Here is a 13,014-nt window from a genome sequence, read left to right as displayed (position 1 = left end):
CGTTATTTATTTGTCCAATTACAGAAAAATAAAACAATCAAACTTTTGATATATTAATGTTTTTCTTCTTATAACTACATTTTTTAGCAGGATAGCAGCAGGAACTTTTCTAATGATTTTCTATCAGTTGTTGGAAGTGACATATGTATGTGGGACATACACAGTTTTGTGCATATTTGTCTAGTGCCTGTCCTGAAAGACTTATTTGTAGTGTTTCTGGCTTTATCTGGGGGTCCAGATTAAAACATTCAAGTTCAGGACTCTCTATGCCATTCTTGGTGTAGTACAGATTGAAATTCTTTTTATAGACAATAAAGGAGAAATTGCTGTGAAGAGGAACAATTTTCTAGACTCCATCAACTTTATTGACTTAGTCATGATATTTGAATAAAGTATTCCTAAAATTGTTGAGAAAAATATTTGAATACAAAATTGTCACAAGTTCTTATTAAATAATTTAATAATTTACCAATTTTTCAGTGTTTTATGTCTGTCTCTGCTTTTGTGTAGAAAACAAATCTTAGATTGCTTGAAACTGTTTACCTTTTGCCTTTTTAGTGCCTTTCAGAGTATTTTTGTTCCATTATTGAATGGAAACTTCTCTAATAATTTTTTTAATTCCAAGTTATTAATAAAGAACAAAATATTTCATCCCCCCAAAAAATTAATAAAATTAGCAATGAATCATTAAAGGTTCAAAAATCTTTGGATTTGTTCCATGGAGCTGAAGTTGTGTCCAAATTTCTAAAGACAGCTGTCACATTAGTCTTTATATAATATGTAACAGCTTATAATAAACTGCATGTTATTTTGAACATTTTTGCCAAGTATAAAGTTTCCTGATCTGCAGATGTTTCAATCGGACTGATTAGAACAAAAATTTATAGTAGTTTTGTATTGTTCTACACTCATTTTTTAACATGAGAAATCACAGGCATGTTTTCTCAAAGGAATTGGAAAAGGACCTTATTATGAATCTTCCAGTGTACCTGCATTATACAATTTTGTATTAATACTAACCACGGATGCTAATAATCGTTCATGCTGTGTGTATAGCAGATCTTCTGGCTTGGTAAATTACCCCAACTTTTGGTAGTCAGAAAAAAAATACCTCAAGGCTGTTATGCAAAGTCTGTAGAAGGTGATGGGGACTTCCTTACTGTATCATCATTCAGAATAACCAAAGTTCTCATACCAGGTAGAGTTCTTTCAAAACTGTTCAGAGAATATAAAACTGCATTCTATGACAACTTATTTCGTTCAGTAGTAACAACAAAAAAAATGTTATTTTGACCTATTGAAAAATTGTTCAGTTTATTTAACATGTATATAATTGTTTAAAAACATCAGAAACAAACACTGAAGAAACAGGAGATTGTGTATAATCTCTTATGTCTGTTATATATCTGGAGTACTGGGAATATGAGCTCTTATTTTTTTTTAGTTCCAAGATTAATTTTTAAACTGTAAATTCTGAAGTTACCTGTTTTAAAACATTACAAATTTTTGGCTGAATTATTTTTTAAAGAAAATAACTAAGATATTAGTAAGACTTCTGATGTCTTCACCTTTTGCTAGACATTACATAATAGTGCCTAAATTCTCTTTTATTGGGAAACACAAAAAAATAACTGAAATTATTTGGTTTCTGGAGTCATAAGGACAAGAAAATCTATTTGTAAATATTGTCCTTGTGGTGGCTTTTGCACCAGTGTAATATTTTATTCTGTCCTATCTATCTAAAATCTCTGAGAACATTCATCTTCGAAACAGTTTTTCTCCTAGGCACCTCAATGTTTTTACTGTAGAAATATTCAAACACCCAGCAATGCCTCTTCTACTCTTATCATAATCTGTGAAAATAGGTATTCCTGGAACTTAAGATACGTGTATTGTATACAGACAGTTAAATTCCTCCTTTAATAATAATTCCTGCCTTTAATAGGAGGCAAAAAAAGCCAACTGTAATGAATGCACTGGTAACATTACATGTGATACTTTTTCTTCAGTAAAATAAATTTCAGCCTGTACAGAAAATCACTTCTGATATTAAGACATAGTTTACCGAGTTTTCCCCATATATTGGGGAAAAAATGAATTAAGGGTCTACTAGGGTGATGATTTTACCAAGAGTTCTAACAATTAAATGGTTATCTAAATAACTTGAAATATATAATATTACGCTGTTCATTTTTTAAGAATCTTCATTGTCTAGCTATAATATTAAAATATATATATTTTATCATTGTTTCACTTCTCTGGCATTTCACATAGTACCACTGTCAATATTTTTAACATTTTGGCCAAGGTCTATTATGTATGATAGACTATTTTAAAATCTAGGCCAAAGCAAAATCCAGCAGAATGATTACATTTATGCTACCACAAAACCTCTCACATTTTTTTTATCTCACACCCATTATTGCTTATGCTAAACTCTGTAAATCTTATGTGCCAAAGAATTTTAGTTTTTACCAAAATTTGATCTATACTGAGAATTTAAAATTTTCCTGTTTCTTCGAAGCGTGAGACAAAACTTTGTTTCACATTTACACAGAAACATATCATGCATAGCCAAATACCAGACATACTTAATGAAGAAATGTCAGTCTCAGAGAACAGAGATATACAAAGTGTGTGTTTGAAGGAATATTTAATGTTTCCTTTAAGAGTAACCTTTTATTCTTTATTTATTCATTACCATTGTCTTGTTCTGCAATGTTCCTCATCACTGAGCTCAGATAGAAGGAATTCTAGAACTGCAGAATCGCAGAACAGACCAGATTGGAAGGGACCTTGAAAGGTGATCTGGTTCAACCTTTAATGGGAAAGCCTAGATGAGATTATTGAGCACCCTGTCCAGTCTTATCTTGAAAACCTCTGGAAATGGGAACTCAACCATGTCTCTGGGGAGGTTGTTCCAGTGACTGATCTCACTGTAAGAAAAATATTTCCTACGTTCAGTTGAAACCTTTTCCACTGCAACTTGTACCATTGCCCCTCACCTTCTCCATGTGGCTTGTGGAGAAGTGGGCAAAGGGATGAGAAAGACACATCCTTGCTCATCTGAAACATTTCCCTAGTGCCTGGCTTTGGGGGGCTTTATTCAGCATGCTAGCTGATCCCATTTCATACTACCTCTTTTTCTTTTTTGTGTACCTGTATTATGGCTGAAGAGCTTAATTACCTAAAACTTGTTTTTGTATTCAACTCTGAAAAGTCAGAAATTTATAAATGTCACCTTTGATTTGATTACTTGCCCCACTCCCCCCCCCCCCCCCCCATAAATTTTAATACAATTAAGTAAAGAAATGGGCTGTGTTTACAGTATGGTTTTTAACATAAATATATTTCTGTATTAGTATTTTTTCTGTGTCGATATTTTCAGATATTTGAACATTAAGGGATAACATGGATATGTGGAATGCTGTCTTCATGACTTCTTACCACTTCATGCTTATTGTACTGCATGATTTTGATTTTACTGTATGTATGGATGCTTAAATTAAGTTCATGAAACAAAGAACAAGCAATTTTCATCCTAGAAAAAGAACGTTACTGGAAAGAAATGCTGACACTGCACATGGATTTCAATTTTGCTACAAATTAGGATGAGATTTAAGGAAAAAAAAGTCCAGTACCTGTAAAAATATTTTAAGGAATTTAGTCTTATCTCTAGTTCATACTGATTACTTGCAAGTATCTTACATTGATTTTGTTTAATTTAAAAATAAAACTAGTTAATCTGAACTTGAAAAGTAATGGTGTGCTTTGCTTTATTTTTCACAGCTATAATTTCCTCACTGAAAAATCAGATACATGTACTTTAGTATAGCTTTTACACATATTTGATTATTTCTTTAAATATATTTATAACTATTACCTTTTTTATTTTCTTTTCATTGCCTTTACTAATGATGCCAATGTATGTTCCACTATCATGTCTATAACTCACCCATTTGGTCACGTTAATCTCCCCACTTCTTTCTGCAAAAATGTACATAGCTTTTATAAGAAATTTAAATTGTTTCCCAGTCTCTCTCTACTCCAACTGTAAAGCACTTGGTCCTTTCAGCATATCTGTATCACTTATATTAGTTTTAGTCATCACAGCTTCTATTGCAATACATGGCTCAGGTTAACAGGTTTTTCCATCACAAAATCATAAAGAAAGGTATATTCTTGCTTCCAACTGTTGCTGTTTTTCAGGATTAGTTCATTCATTATGGTCATTAAAGACCTAGTGCGTGATTCAATTCTTCCACACAACTTTCTGGTGAAATTTGACATGTCTCATGATATACCCTGATCTCCAGGTGCAAGTCCACTAGAGCACCGTTCTACAGTATGTCCCATGTTGTATCTGTTGGCCATGTGCATGTGTCTTGGATACCTCAAATATATTCAAATGGTTATATACTTATGTTTAGACAAGTGGAACTTACAATTGATACAAGTAATAGAATCTAAAAGTAAATTAAAGGGGGATATCTCCGGCAGGGTGAGCTGAATACTTGCCTGAGAATTTTGGCTGGATTTCAGTCAGCTGTTTGCTTACAGCTATTTCTGTGGGCCAGTGCATGGACCGGTTCTTATTTCTGGTTTAGTTAGTGTCTCATAGCTTGTGTCTGTACTGCTCATGTTTGAGGTCTGAGAGGGCTGACTAGTGGGTTCCACAAACCCCAGTGTTTTGCAGTGATTTGGACTTGATTATTTTCCAGCAGATCTTTGTCTAGAGAGTAGCCTGCCTAACACATTTTATGCCCTTATATCCTGCATACTATATCACTGTTTGCATTCTTGTTGAGAACCACAATGGAAAACCTTTTACAGCTTTGTTAATTTTAAGAGAAACTATTTAGTGCTGGATTCAAATGCTTCAGTGTAAAGTTATCTCCTCACAGTTCTGTAGGTGTCTTGTGGTGACCACTCTTTTCTGCCCCTAGAAAAAACTGGGAGCAACTCTGAGCTTTATTTGGTCAGCCTTTTAACAATTGCTGTGGTTCTTTAAGAATTAATATTTCCTTCTAACACTCTGAAGAGAGCGAGATAGTTGCCTTGAAAGCCCACCATATTTATGCTTTTATAGCATGACACTAAATTTGTGTTTTCCACAAATCTGTGCTAAATAATGCTGGAGGTCTAAGCTAGGCATAGGAAATGAGATATGATATCTGGTACAGTTCTGTCATTACTGATTGAATATTCTTTAAATCTACCCATTTACAAAAAACACTCCTCTGTTTTGTCTGGACAGGGATGTTGTCCTGCCCTAGAAGGAAATCCAAGCACAACCTGACATGAGTGGGTGACTGGTATAAAAAGGGCTGTGGAGAAAAGCATGATGTGATCCAGACTGACCCTACATAGGTATCCACTGAGGCAGGAAAGGAACAAGAAAAGAGAGCTCAAGTGATCTGCCTAAGAGTAACTGCTAAAGCTGAGTGAACAATAAATAATGAGCTTGTCTTTGAAACTGAAGTGAACATAGAAATCCAATCTTTATCATTTTTCTGTTACTTATAATACTTGCCAATTTGGAAAATAAGTAATTTAAGTACATTATTTTATTTTTCCCTCAAAGAAATTTTGACATATTACAAGAGCTGACAGATTTGAGAAACCTCCTATGAACATTACTTGAATGTGTTGATTCAGTTATAAATACTTCCTGTTCAAAATTGATTTTTTTTTCCTTTTACTTATGAAAATCAGGGAGCTACCCTTAACAGGACCCAGTTATCAGCACACAAATTTGGAATGTTGATGAACAACAGCATGAGGATTTAAATTCACTTCTGTCATAAGCCGGTTAAGTGTCTCAGTTACCAGACTAATGGTTAGTCTCTTGCTTACTGAAACAAAAATTAAACAGGCATGGTTTCATCAAGGCTGTGCTAAATCAGATTTCTTTTTATAATTTAGCACATTTTATGCTACAGGGGATGGGTGGGTGGGTGGGGTAGGGGATGAGGAAGATTTCTTATCCATCTTTATTGAAGAGGTAGTCCTTTAACATCACACATTTCAATTTTTTCTTATTCTTCTATTTCTCAGTGCTTTCTTTTCTACACGACTTAAATGTCTGTATTAATCCTCTGCTTCTCAGGCACTCTGAAATAAAAAACAAACAAATAAATTATTGTTGCTTAATGTACAATGTCAGAACAGGAAAACTAAGCACACATCATCTTAGTGAAGCACATCAGGGTTGGTTGAAGTCTTGATAAACCTTAAGTTATAGCATTATGTATGTCTTTCAGAATTTAGTTTTATTCCTCAAGCAATTCCCTTTCAAAATCGGTTTCTTTCTTACCTAATTTCAATTAACATCCCTGAGTTCAGGCACCAATAAAGAGCATAGGAACCAATAGCATAATAAAGGCATTGTCACAAGAAAAAAACAAACAAACAAACAAAAGATTTATTTTGTTTCTAATCTGACATTAACAGTATATAGTTGAAAATAAAATTTCCTTTCAAAAGCAATAAGAATTCAAACAATCTTTGACAAATGTGTATATGTAGTCCAATATGTTTTCATGAAATCAATCTTGTTGAACATAACAGAGCTGATTTTTCCTCCCAATAGACAGCCTATATCTATTCATTATGCAGTTTTCTTTCATTTTGCCTCAAAGCTAGACCTTTTATAAAGAAAAAAAAGAAAAGAAAAAACAAGAGAAAAAATAGAAAAAAAATGAAAAAAAAAAAAAGAAAAATTCCTCCATACATTGACATTCTGAAAATAGTCCGCAAAAGCTTATAATATTTACAACAAACTCCTGTCACATTATTTTGAAGTTGTATGTCTTGGTGTAGCTAGCTTTACCCAAATAATATCCATAGATATCTAAATTTCTAATTGATTCATTAACTTCATGGTAAATGAACTTCTAAGTAATTGTATGATTGATTTTTTAATTATAAAGATCTTGGTTAGTTTTTAAAAATAAACAAAAGCTATAGGGTACTCACTGAACTAACTATGAAAGCACAAAATGAATTTTTAGCCCTGCTATGTTTTAGGTGAAGCACTATCCATAATTTTAAGTAGATAATAATAATAATAAGTATATAATAATTATCCATAATTACTCAAATAGCAGTACAAATATTACAAATATATTTAAGGTATATTTAGAGATATATTTAAGTATCTTAATTCTTTCTTATTTAGATAAAATAGTACAAATATCAACACAGCTTGTGAAATTTTCTACTAGGTATCACTGATATGATCTTTTTTTTTCTTTTTTTGGGGGGGGAGTCCTTATTGTATAGCCATCAAGATGTCAACTGCATGACTAATTGTTGTATTTCTTTCTTACGCATCTTCTGAAAGCAAGATGATTGTGCATCTTATAAATATTACCTAGCTTTCTAGACAGCAAATGAAAACTGAAACCTGAAGAAAAAACAAAATGTAATCTACATTAAATTATATTTTTGTGATAGAAATGTTTCTTCTTTCCATTTCTAATTACAAAATGTTCTTTTGCTGCTGGCTGTTCTATTAAATTTTTACAATAGTCAGTTGACATACAACCTATACTGCATATTTACACAGAGTAAACACTTCAGATTATGAAGCATTTAAAAGTCTGAGGTACATAGTAAAACAATTACTAATTAAGGTGCAATCTCTTTAGGAATGTAAGTGAATTGTAAATGTGAATTTCAAAGCTGGAAATAATTATATTGGCTGAATTAATTCTTGCTCCAAGTTTTGTTCATTGACACATATTGAATGAGCACTTGTGTTATAACCCTGCAGACATATTTCAGTATTTATTATCTATGCTGACAGAAACAGCTAGGAGTCAAACTAATTTTTCCAAATTATAGAAATCAGCTGCAAAAATTTAAAAATATTCAGAAAAGAAGTAGCAGTCTCGTTTAAGGTGGTATGTAGTATCATGAGGCAGCTATTTGCTGCCCACACCCATTAAGTCCCTCTCCTCAGCCCATATACATTTTTATCTTATTTGGTTATCAATTCCACATGTATCTCAAAGACAGAAAGGATGTTTTGTAAAAATTCACATAGTACATTTGAGGTTATCAGATTTCTGCTAAATATGAAGCTAAAAAAGCTGAAGTCTTTTTAGATATGCAACTTGTGATTCTTATTGTGCTGTTGTAGATACTCATCTATCTCTAGACGGCACTGACTGCTCAGAAAGGTTTGTGCTCCCCACCTCCTGTACCACCTGCATCCCAGCTTTATCTTGAGGGAACTGCCACATTCTGTTCAAACGTCATCCCTTCCCTGACTACCGTAAGAAGGAAATTTCTAGGCCATGATAGACAGCAAGATTATGCTACATTAGATGATTTTGGAAGAGGTGGGGCATACAGGACTTTTTGGCAGAAGATCTAATAATGTCTGTGTTTTAAGTATGCTTTGTGCCTATGTACCAGACCCAGTTACAGACAGCCCGAGGCTTGCCTGTTGTGTTTCTGAAGCTGGTGACAGTTCATATGCCAAGTGTAATAATCATTGCCTGCCATGTATCTTTTCTCCCCTTATCATCTGCATTATAGTATTAGGCCACTGCCCACTTCCCATTCTAGGTCCTTGTAGTTTTTCAGCAGATTAGGTATCTACTGATCAACTCTTGAAATGAAATAGCTAAGAAAAAATAATACAGCTGGAAGTACGCTGCAATCTGGGGTGACATGCTGCAAGAAGACACATTTCTCAGCAATGGTCCAGAAAGTGAGTTTCTGTAGTATGCTATCCTGTGCTGTTAACCTCAGAACACGTGGCAAGAGGTCAGATGATGGCCCAAACCGTGAGCTTCATGAAACTGGACAAACATAAAGACAGCTTTATAAATTTGTAGTTCAAGGAGAGAAGGAGACAGAAAATGAAAGTGATGAGGCCAGAAGGATCCAGGCAGATAATACAGGCTTTATAGACAGATCTGTGCTGCAGCTCATAGTGAGTGTTAAGTTTGTGCCAGACATTTATCCACGTACATGAGAGGTAAGTCTTCAGAACATGATGGAACTTCCACAATTTCCTTTCATGGCACTAAGCAGAAATACAATTCTACTGTGCAATTTTTCCCTCAGAATCACAATTCTTTTCTAATTCCGAGGTGTACTTTGCAACAAAGGAATTTAGAGAACACGAGGGCAAGACAGCGGTGCTCCATTAGACTTGCATGGATCAAAAAGGAAGATCCAGAACATTTGTGATGTATCACCTAAAACATAGGATCACTGACCTTTTAAAAATCTGAATTATGTAGAATATATTTCAAGGGAACAGGTAAGGATAGATGAGAGAAAAACATGTGATGGAAAGATGGTAGAAGGGGAAACATGAAGAAATGACTGGATATTCAATCTCAGCAGAACACAAGAGCTACCATCCCTGACAGGCAGGGTGCCACCAGACATCTGCTTTAGATAACATGGTAACTCCCAGCTCCTTATGGTTTTCTGCAAGCAATATGGAAGGAGATGCTCACATTTCAGCAAGCTATGACTGAACATGGTATTGGCAGAAGGGTAGTGCAGCTGGTGTCAGAAGATATTTGACAACAAACTATCAAACAAGTCAAAAAAACCCCAATATTATTCAGAACACCATTTTTAATGAACAATATTACACTCCGGTCCTGTTCAGAATAATATTAAAGTGAGTCAACAGACAGATCTTCAATGTAACAAGTGTTATTTCTATTGAAATATCAATTTAGATTTCTGATCACAAAGTATCTCCACAACTTTTCTTCTCTGGTTCCTTTACTATGTGAAAAACATGTTATACTGTTCTGATAATCAATTGATTACACCCAATAAAAATAAACAAAGATAATGTATGTGTGCATGTTATTTATTTTAGCTATTCCTTTATGTAGACATATATTACTTCTGGTAAAAGGTAGAGAGGAGTGGAAAGCGCTTGTGAAAAGCACTGAGGAAGCATCGCACAGCACCGCTTGAAAGGTAATTATTCAGATGCAACCACATTTTTGATGAAAAGGCTGATTAATTCAGTAGTGATATTCGTCATAAGTTCTATATTTACTGGATTGGACTAAACTTGGCACAAAGATATGTCTGTAGTACAATAGATTTTTTCATCCAACTTGCATTATAGATAACAGGATTCACACCATTAATCTATTCACTCCACTAATTTTTTCAATTACATTAAGAATATCATAACCTTTACGCCAGAAAGTTGTTAGTTACAATTCTTAACAAAAAAATCATTAGGGACAAGAAGTGTTCATTTGAAAATTATCGCTTTGGACATTTTTTTATAAATACATCATTTTATAGTAAGGATATATGTTTACAGTGGTGACGTGTTTTCAGTCAATTGCAACTTGCCAAATTTAACTGCTCATACTAAAAACTACCTCAGAACATGTCTGTCTCCATTTTGATTCATCTTTTGAAGGTTATTTGTTCAACTTTCATCCAAAACTATATAAAGAATTTTAATAAGAAACTTCTCTATTGAGGAAACAGAATTATTATTTAGTCTTCACTTACACTGTCATCTGCTCTTTTTTTGCAAATGTCTTCTGACACCTGAACCATCAGAATAACCAAAAGCAAGAGTGGGTTGTTTTCATCTGTGTGAACTGATAAACAGGAGATAAGACATAAATTAAATCAGTGACTGGTATTTTTTTAATCAACAAATTTGAATGCTTGACCTTTTGGAAATCAACAGAACAGCAAAAAAGAACCAAGAAACCTTCTTCTGAGACCATTTTTGGACCAGATTCTACTCAAATTTCAAATATTATATTGGGTAATTGCACAGTTTTTAAGAAATGTATTCAAAATAGCATTACAGTAAGTCTGAAGTATCAGTTTCCCTCAGGAGATGAATAAATGAAATCTGAGCTTCAACATGCTACAGTCAGATAGTGCAGCCTGTCTTCCCAAGGAACTGTGGTCTTCATAAACATGATTCACAACCTGCCTCCTTTCCTCTCTGTGAGACAAGCACACCCTGCACAGGCCTGAGGGGTATGGATGAGCAGAGGCTTCTGCTAATGCCTTGTACTGAAAATATTGCAGGCTGACAGGTCCTCAGGAGAATGCACATGTATATTTCCCCTGCTTGAGGGTGCCACTTCATAATGTCATACCGTAATCTGCCAGGGCAGGAGGACTGGGAGATGCTCAGAGAATCAGGCTGATATTAATTTTAGAAGGAACATTTCCCTGGATTCCAGATTAGCCTGGACAAATCTAAGAGTTTAGGGATTTATTTTCTAGAACATCTCTCAAAGAACTCAAATGACTGAGGTATAGGTTAGCAGACGTATCTTCCTTCTTAATTTTGAATTACCAGATGACCAGTTTGTGTGTTGAGAGTCCATTTTCTCAGATCAAAGGGAATTGCTCTGCCATCACTCCTATGGTCCCTAAGGTCAGTGGTTCAGAGGGTCTACTGGCAGTGGCTCCTTAGATGTAAATCCACATTCCTTACTATGTTTGAATAATAAAATAAAGGAACCAAAGTGATGTAGTTGTGTACTTCTGGCTCTGTTTATGATAAATTTAGTCTTCAATGTACTCAGCAGAAAACTATCTGTAGTTTTAATACAGAATGAATTGGTCCTGCTCTTAACAAAGACTACAGAAAAAAATCTGTTTATCTATAATATTTACACTAACCTATAAGCTTTGACTTTAATTTTTGGTATTCATTCTTTAGTAGAATTTATTGTTATTTTGATTTTGTAGCATTATTGTGTATAAGTACCTGTAATTGAATGGTAAAATATTAATAAATTTAGATTAATTTGGTAGGTGTATAGTCAGAAGTTCTATTGATTATTCTTTTTTAGATTTAAGATTATGAATTTCTAGCACTTACTTTGGCTTATAATTAATGGTCTTAATAAAATAAAACTGCAGGTAGCCAGCAGCTGGTACATTCAGTTTAGAGGATATACGATTTTTCCAAAACAAATGATTCAATGCTAATGCAAATTTCGTTTTGCTAATACTGAAATCATAACATGCCTGGAACCAAAAATTACACTTGAAAAAATTGCATTCGAAATTACTTAAAATTGTAAGTCTCTTGTTAAAACCCTCTTTTTTTGAGCTGCAGTTTAATTTAACAAGTAGCACTACTTCCATCAGCCAAATAGTTTGGGCATTGTTAAGGGGTATTCGTTGCCCAAGGTAATTGTTATTTGGCTAATGATCTACTTGGAAGCTATTGTAAATTGAGCAGAAAGTAATTGGCACAATGAAGAAAATAATTTTCTTACAAATCAGACATCACAAATGATAGCCTAGGGCCCTAGACCTGAAAACTCTCATTTATGTATGTGCTTAATTTACACATGAGTAATCCAGCTCTAAAGGTAAGGCTATTGCTTGCTTTTGTTTGTTTTGCTTTTTCTACTACTCATTACTTTTGTCTTATATGTAATAAATACTAGTGATTTCTATGTCCTTAGTTGGTTTTAAAGATAAATCCAAAAGAGAGAATATAAGTGTACTCAGTTTTCAGAAAACATATGCATGCTCCAGTCATGATCAGGCCCCACATTGTGGGGAGTACACGAGTCCCCCACTCTCCAGTTCTTGGGGGCTGTGGGTTGCACTGTAGCCATGGGAGATTTCTGCAAATAGATAACAACTTTTTTTTTTCTTTTTTTCTGGGTTTTTTCCTCCTTTTTTTTTTTTTTTTTTTTTTTTTTTTTTGAAAGCTTACAAAGAGATCAGCCTGCAATTTTGAAGATTTGGGGAAAATCTGTAGGCTTTGACTTTAACTCTGGTTAGAGTGAAACAACTTTTTTGAAGTAGGAAGGCTTTACGGTTTCCCAGATGTAGTCAAAACCTACTTTAATCTAGTCTCGTCTAGAAATTATTTCTGCAGCTTTACGTTCAGGTTGATTTATTTTTTTTTTAATTCCTCTCATTATTGTTTTTACACTACATAATCTTAATATGTACACTTTATACACATGCTTATATACTCACAGATACACAATCATGTGCAACCTGTCAGATATC

The sequence above is a fragment of the Falco cherrug genome, chromosome 2 (genome assembly GCF_023634085.1).
Source record: "Falco cherrug isolate bFalChe1 chromosome 2, bFalChe1.pri, whole genome shotgun sequence".
NCBI lineage: Eukaryota > Metazoa > Chordata > Aves > Falconiformes > Falconidae > Falco > Falco cherrug.
The sequence above is the reverse complement of the archived record's forward strand: the minus strand, read 5'-3'. Positions refer to the sequence as shown.